This window comes from Podarcis pityusensis (genome assembly GCF_964106645.2).
Source record: "Podarcis pityusensis genome assembly, chromosome: 7".
NCBI lineage: Eukaryota > Metazoa > Chordata > Lepidosauria > Squamata > Lacertidae > Podarcis > Podarcis pityusensis.
In genome coordinates, this window is record NC_138031.1 from 23046529 (window position 1) to 23054795 (window position 8267).

General features: G+C 44.2%; 1 long non-coding RNA gene across 1 annotated transcript; it reads left to right on the forward strand.

Moving 5' to 3' along the window:
- Positions 1-4388: 4388 nt before the first annotated feature.
- Positions 4389-8267, forward strand: LOC308481143. The gene is made up of 2 exons (XR_013988477.1): positions 4389-4623; positions 7648-8267. It is a non-coding gene; the product is annotated as an uncharacterized lncRNA (long non-coding RNA).

Consider the following 8267-nt stretch of genomic DNA (forward strand, 5'->3'; position numbering starts at 1 on the left):
TGCTTGGCTTTTAAAAAACCTTCAAGAAATACCTGTCCACTTAGATAGCTTTTAGGGGGATACCTACCTACAGGTAGCCACTTCATGCATCTGTCAAAATAGACTCAAGTCCATAGAGGCTTTTGGCTCAAAGTGAATTTTACCTCCCAAAAATGTTTTTTTACTGAAGGAGCCCCCACGCTCTTGTTTTTGTTCAGCCACCACTCTGGAAAAGAGAATTGGTTATCTCAGGCTAGTGAATGGGTGGCTGTGGATCACGGTTTTTAGAGCCTTTTCAAACTTTTACTTAGCACCGTTTCTGCAATGAACCTGTTAGCTTTTGAACATTATGCGTAAAAATATCCTTTTGCCAGACAGTAAGGGGGATGGCTATTCAATTGACACTCCGAACCAGATGCCTCATGCTTCTTCTTCTTCCATTATTGTTTCCTCTGTGGATTCTACATGATGTGACATTTTATCTGTTAAGTTTCCAGGCACGGGGGAAGCAAACGAGGAAGCTGATTAACAGAACCCCGTGCGCAACTAGGAAGCGGTGTTTCTCAAGTGCTGAGATGCACAACTGTGCTTTTCAGGCTAATTTGAACGGTGGTGATTGTGTAATGAGAAGGAAGAAAATTGAGAAACATTTATGATTTACTCCGACAGCTGGAATGTACTTATCCAGCCAACGGAGAGGGGAAAAATAGTGCTGCTTTTAGTGAAGAAGAGCATAAGTCAAAGTGAAGAAAAACACAGCAATGTTGTGATCAGCACAGGGAAGGAGAAAACAGCCTCAGTTGGTTGGGGTGTCCAAATTCAATACAGATGATATTTGTCTACTTTAGCTAAAGAATGCCTTAGGAGGCAGAGTGAAAGGTCAGGATAGATGTAATCGAGAGAGACAGCAGTTACTCCATTTTCTCATAATAGGGATTCCATTGATAGCTTGCTCACACATCTGCACACACTAGTTTGAAGTGATTCCAGATAATTGGCTAGGTGCTGGCCTCGCTGTGATGGAAATGGCTCAACATGGCCAAATGTTTCTCACAATGGAACGTACAGAAAGCAAAGTGTGAAAAATATCCTGGGTAAAGGGAAAAACCTTGCTGAATATGCTTTAGGTGGGAAGCTAACTCCTGATCATGCCCTTTGCGGGCCAGTGGGGCCTTCAGAATCATAGCTTACCTGCTTGGGTGTGAACAGCAATTCTGGCAATTTGAATTTAGAGTTACTGGCCCCTCCAGTCTCTGCCGAGAGGTGCAAGATTACAGAGATTTTGGCACTTAACCATGGTTTGTGTTTCCAATGGAAAATGAGGCACAGCGGAGACTGTAGTGTCTTTATGGAAAAAAATTTTTGCACATATTTACACCTGAGTTTGGATGGGAAGAGGGTTCTGAGCATCCCAACTCCAGAGGGGCTTGCTCCCCGCAGTGGAGCAACATTGGATTCAAAGGCACCCAAAACACTCTGTGTCTCTCTGTGCCTCCTCCACATGATTTGTACGTCCATCGGCCTGCATGCCATCTGGCTCCACCCTTCTTTTTCTCATATCCCCTTGCTAAAATGCAACCCACGTCTCCTGGGGAAAAAAAGACTTTCTGTGGTGATATCACGCCCCCTGTGACCCTGGCAACCTCCTTCTCCTGACTCTGTTGTTGCATTTTGCTAACTAACACATAACTGGGGGAGGGACTCCATCTTGTCTCAACGGTTCACTTTTTGTCAGGGTAATGACTCTGCCATCACCTCTTTTGTTCTTTGATGGTACCTCTCTCAACTGATCTCCTGAGGAAGCTGGTTTGACTTATTTTTTAGGCCTTGTGAAATCCATTGATCAAACCCTACATTGACTAGTTTCAGAAATTATGGGGAGAACCTGGCAACCAGGAATCTTAGGGGATCCTTGTACCCTGCAAACCCATTATACTAGGTAGAGAAAAGCAATCTGAAGGTGGCTCCATACTGTCAGTATTTTGGAGCGGGGATTCAAGTTTGGATTTGATATCCCGCTTTATCACTACCCTTAGGAGTCTCAAAGCGGCTGACATTCTCCTTTCCCTTCCTCCCCCACAACAAACACTCTGTGAGGTGAGTGGGGCTGAGAGACTTCAGAGAAGTGTGACTAGCCCAAGGTCACCCAGCAGCTGCATGTGGAGGAGCGGAGACGTGAACCCGGTTCCCCAGATTACGAGACTACCGCTCTTAACCACCACACCACACTAGCTCTCAAAGTTGGTCATTCCCTGTGCTGGCAACAACAAGACAACCAAGCCTTAGTGTCATTGACCCAGCATTGTGGAACACTCTGCCAACAGAGATTCAGCAGGTGTCTTCAAGTTTTAAATGCGTGCTGAAAACTTGTCTATTCCAGGCAGTTAAGAATAACTCCACAATACATAGGTGGTTTTAGATTTCAACTTTCTATATGGTTTTTATTGTATGGTTTGATGTGCTATTGTTGCAAACCACTCTGATTTTTTATGAATAGTGGTATATAAATAGTTTAATATATAAGTAAAAGCAAAAAAATAGATTGTGTAGCTGTCTATCATTCTATGTGCACACACATACACATTGCTATTAATAACAACCTTACTGTGAGCCACAAATCTCAGAAGCAAATACAAACATATTGCCACATTAGAGACAGTGGGAATAAAGTGCTCCTGAGTGGCTTGTGGACAGCAGCCTGCCGTTTGTGACTCTTTGACCAGCCATAAAGCTTAAGCGCTGGTGCTGACCACCCATGAGCTGGTTGCAACATTTCTGCAGAGGATTTTAAAATGCTTCTCATTGCCAAGAGCTAATCTGTTTTTAAGTGTTTTAGAGTAATGGAAAGTCCTGTGCCAGAAGCGAGAAAGGAAACATAGCATAACATGCTTGGGTCTGGATGTGGTCAATTAAGCATAGCAGCTAAAAAAGGCTGCTAACTTGCTTTCTTAAAATAAAAACAGGCGATTAGTGGGCCAGTTTATGTAAGCACGCTGTGCGATGCAAAACAGAATGTGAGCATTGGGAAAATTCAGAAATGTTAAGTAATACTTGCTGTTTAAATATGATCCATATACAGTGGTACCTCGGGTTAAGTACTTAATTCGTTCCGGAGGTCCATTCTTAACCTGAAACTGTTCTTAACCTGAAGCACTACTTTAGCTAATGGGGCCTCTCGCTGCCGCCATGCTGCCAGAGCACGATTTCTGTTCTCATCCTGAAGCAAAGTTCTTAACCTGAGGTTATATTTCTGGGTTAGCGGAGGCTGTAACCTGAAGCGTATGTAACCTGAAGTGTATGTAACCCGAGGTACCACTGTACATGTATAAGTATACTAGTACACATATATACACAATAGGCAAGTACAGGTTTAGGCAAGCAATTTTCCAGAATATCACCTTGTGGTTGCCGTTGTTATTATTATTATTATTATTATTATTATTATTATTATTATTACTACAGTGGTACCTTCAGGTTACATATGCTTCAGGTTACAGACTCCGCTAACCCAGAAATAGTACCTCAGGTTAAGAACTTTGCTTCAGGATGTGAACAGAAATTGCACGGCGGCAGTAGCGGGAGGCCCCATTAGCTAAAGTAGTGCTTCAGGTTAAGAACTGTTTCAGGTTAAGAACGGACCTCCGGAACGAATTAAGTTCTTAACCCGAGGTACCACTGTATATGGATCATATTTAAACAGCAAGTATTACTTAACATTGCATGGTGTGGTGGTTAAGAGCAGTGGACTCATAATCTGGTGAACCGGGTTCGCGTCCCCGCTCCTCCACATGCAGCTGCGGGGTGACATTGGACTAGTCACACTTCCCTGAAGTCTCTCAGCCCCACTCACCTCACAGAGTGTTTGTTGTGGGGCAGGAAGGGAAAGGAGATTGTTAGCCACTTTGAGACTCCTTCTGGTAGTGATAAAGCAGGATATCAAATCCAAACTCTTCTTCTTCTCTAAGATTGTTCTTCCTACCTTCACTTTTTTATAAGCACTTGTATTAAACAACTATGCTGTCCGATTAATCACAACACTTTTTAATCCATTTTGCTTTTGGCATGTGGTCCCCAGAAAGTTGCTTACAAAGTTCTTCTTCTTCTTCTTTGGTGATCACTCATAGTTGAGTAAGATTGTCTTCCATGAGCATGGTCTTAACAGTGACTGTGGAGGCCAGTTCTGGATCCACATGTCCTTCCACAGTGGGGAGATAGGTTTCCGGGCAGGAATTGATCACGTTGATGGTTTGCCAAGCGGGTAAGCTACAAAGTTATATAGCCCTTGGCCATAGGAAAGTCCCCTTCATATGGTTCCCTTCCCTGGTCATAATGAAACAACCCAACAGAACCATGAGGTTTGTGCATAGTCATCATAACCATGGAATGTTAGGGGGGGGGGAGAGAGAGAAAAGAAATGTGGGTGGAGAATGATACATCCTATTTGAGCTCCTTACAGCTTATATTACCCTGGAGAAGGGAATGAACAGGAGCACTCCTGCTAAAGAGTGAGGAAGATACACACTGCAACATTTTGTTGCAACTTGTTTCTCCTATCACAGTAACACCTTTAAACAGGGCAGTGTTTATCTTTTCCAAGAAAAATTTCCAGCTACAACTCTCCTGCAATACAGCAGGTCCATAACTGTAAGTACAAATGGTGGCTCATCTGAGTATAGCTCCCTGGGAACTGAAAGCAACAGTGCTATAGGCAGGAACCAAAATGGTTAACTTGGGACTTTCCTTAAAATGCTGTATTCATGGGGGATTACCTTCCAGCTGAGTTGACTCAAACAGTCATTCCTTTACCTGACAATATGCAGCATATGAAAAACCACGGTTTTTAAAATAGCTTTTGTTTCAAAGCTTTCATGGCTTGAAACGCCTTCTTAGCTGTTTGATAAAATAAAATGCATTTCCTTAGCAAGGGTGTTCCTAAACAGTGGTACCTCGGGTTACAGATGCTTCAGGTTACAGACTCTGCTAAGCCAGAAATAGTACCTTGGGTTAAGAACTTTGCTTCAGGATGAGAACAGAAATCGTGCGGCAGCAGCAAGAGGCCCCATTAGCTAAAGTGGTACCTCAGGTTAAGAACAGTTTCAGGTGAAGAACAGACCTCCAGAACGAATTAAGTTCTTAACCCGAGGTACCACTGTATTGTGATGGTATAAAAATCTCTTTACTGCAACAAATCCAGTTATGCCATTTTAGACATAATGCTACTGATAAGAATGTCAAATTTACGCATTGGCTTTGGGTACAGAACACTTTGTGCATTTTGCATTCAAAAAAGTTATTCTTAATAGTGGTTGTATTTTTTAAAAATGTTTGCCCTCTCAGTTACTTTTAGTATTTGAGAGGCATGGTTATTTGATAAAGTGAAATACACACCTACAAGTTTTGTGCTTTGCATATAGAAGTAGACAAGCTCCTATCTTTAGGTTAAGGGCACAAGGAAGCAGAAAGTGAGGAGTGGGCTGCTCAGGTGTGCAGATGGTAAAATTGTTCTTTGGTTGTATCAGTTCAGAATGTAGAGCAGGAGGAGTGGAAGACACATGTCTGAATGTTCTCCCAAGCAAATTATTATTATTATTATTATTATTATTATTATTATTATTCACATGGAAGACTAACAAGACTGGGGAGCAGTAGGTTTGGAACTATTCTCCATAATATCTTATCTAGATATCTATGTGACCCTCCAAGCATCCTTTCTATAATACGTTCATGATTTGTGCTCACAATGATATTGAGGTTGTTATACACAATCCTGCTTTCAATACTATTTGTACCTACAAAACTTTCAGGACAGACATCCTGCTTCATTTGCAATCAGTGCATGTTTTATACCTTCCTGTTGAAATCCTGGAACTGTTCATTCTACAAATTTTCCAGGGTGGGTTGTGGTGGGGTTTTTTTGGGGGGGGGGGGTGTTCCACTTTTGTTGTGCTATAGTGCAAGAGCCCCCCTCCAGTTGTCAATAATGCAGTAACACTGGAGAAGCATCACAGAAGGATATGTGGACTATCCAGTACAAATCCACCACTAGTACACTATTATTGCATCAATTGCATGCTGCAGAATTCACTTGCAAAAGGGAAAAAAAATCAGTCTGGAGGGGTCCTATCTATCTAAAACCTTTCAGGAATATTTTTAACAAATGGGGGAAATTCAGCCATGTGGTCTCCCACCTGCTTAAAATCACAGCCATTCGTAAGTAAGTAAGTAAAAATATACAGAAGATGCCTGGATGGTCTTGGGGCCCAATTCTCACATATTTTGTAGAGAAAAGAGATGATTCAAACGAGGGCTGCAAGAATGATTGGAATTGGTTGTTTAATCAATGGCAATTTTAACTGATTCATCGGTGAAGGTCAAATTTAATCACTGGGACTGTGAGTTATCTCGCTGCCACCCAGGTTGTGTTGACCCTGTAACAAGTGGTTGTAAGCACAACTTCCGTTTCGAGGTGATGTTGCAGGGAATGCCTGCTTCAGACATGAACAAAGACTAAAGACCACATGTCCTGCCTGCCAGACCAGCAGGAAACAGATAAAAGTCAAAACAACCTTGTAAGGGGGAGTAAGACAGTTTGAGGTATCAGGCGTGATCTGCCCAGCTCTCTGCCTTCAGCAAGCCTTGGGGTCTCAAATTTCAGTGGCAACCTGTGTGACACCAAAATTTGGTGCCCTCCTGCCTCTCAACTTCCATTCTACATCATAGTTGTGGTGCCCCTGAGGCTCAGCACTAGGCCTGGGCGATACATCAATATATGAGAAGCATGTGTATGATGTATGATGATATGTATTGATGTATGAGAAGCAGACTGCGATGTCGGTTTCACTCAGCCGTATATTGCTGGTGAAACCGCCGCTGCCGCTTCTGAGTCTCTCTGCTAGCAGCATCCACTGTAGGGAGTCAAGAATTTCTTCTTCTCCAGCGGGCACTGCAAGCAGAGGAACTCGGGAGCGGCAGCGGTTTCACCAGCGATATATCGCTGGTGAAACCACCATCCCACTCTGCCCTCATACAATGGAGAGGGGGAAACAAGTTGTATCGGCAAGGCTCCAAAACAGCTTCTTCTTCCCTCTGCATCTTTAAACTGCTCAACGGAGGAGTGTGTAGCTGCCCCTGCCTCAGTCAAGCAGTTAAAAGAGCCCCCAGTCCAGTGCTGGCTTCTGCAAGCCTGCAATGGGGTGGGAGCTCTGTGAAACTGCTGAGGGGAGCGTGGTTGCCGCTCCCTGCAGTGAGCAGTTAAAGGAGCCCTGATGCTTTGCCCGCTCGTAGCAAGAGCACCAGGGCTGTCTTACCTGGGGAGGGGGACATTCCCTCCCTGCAACTGAACAGCACAAACAAGATGTGTTGTCCCAGCTTGCAAGCCTGGGTGAAACCGACTCTGCTCTCGAGGTGAGAGCTGGGGCAGTTTCACCGCTGTCTCGCGGGCAGAAGCCAATGCGTCTTGTTTTTTCATCATTGCGGCGTATCGCCAACCACAATGTTTGGTTGGCAAATACAATGCAGTGTTGAAAAGCTGATATCTCCCAGGCCTACCCAGCACCCAGTGCGACCAAACTGCTCGTGCTTCCCTAAATCTGCCTCTGCTGCCTGGCCTTGAGGAAGGGTGTGTAATACAATTTGGGTATTGATGAGGAATTTCTCTCTGCCTGTCAGGTCGAAGAGGAGCACCAACAGCTCCCCTGACCAGAAAAGGCTGGAGCCAGAAGAAGACAGTGCTGGACACTGATGGAATATTGCATGCTTGCCTGACCCAGAAAAGGGCAAGCCAGAAGCAGAGGTTCGGGGCTTCCTGTTTCTGGTGGTGAGAAATGGCTGACTCCCACATGATCGGACCTCAACTGGGCCGGTAATTCAGGGTTGATATGGGGGTAATTAGCCGTGGCAGACTCCCCAGGGTGGGGGACGACTGTCTCGTAGACCCGCAGATCGTCCGAGATTCTCAGCTGGCATCAAGGTGCAAGCAGCAGGACCCTGGGTGCCAGAGCACGACATGGCTGGCACTCTCCGATGTCATTCTCATAGCCGGAAATATCTCTTTGATAAAATGATTGGATTTGGACAATAACCAGACATAGTCTAGACTGAAGAAGACTAAGGAAAAGCCTGCTGAACTGTACAGTCCCTGGTGTTTAAGTTTAAGCTCCGACCTCAAAGAGATTACCATCATGGCGTGTGGATTATGGAGGTGTTTGGTGTGTCTTTTGTTTCTTCTTAACGACTACAATTGGTTTTCTATGCCAAGCCTCATTAAGAAACCTTTTAAAAAAACCGGA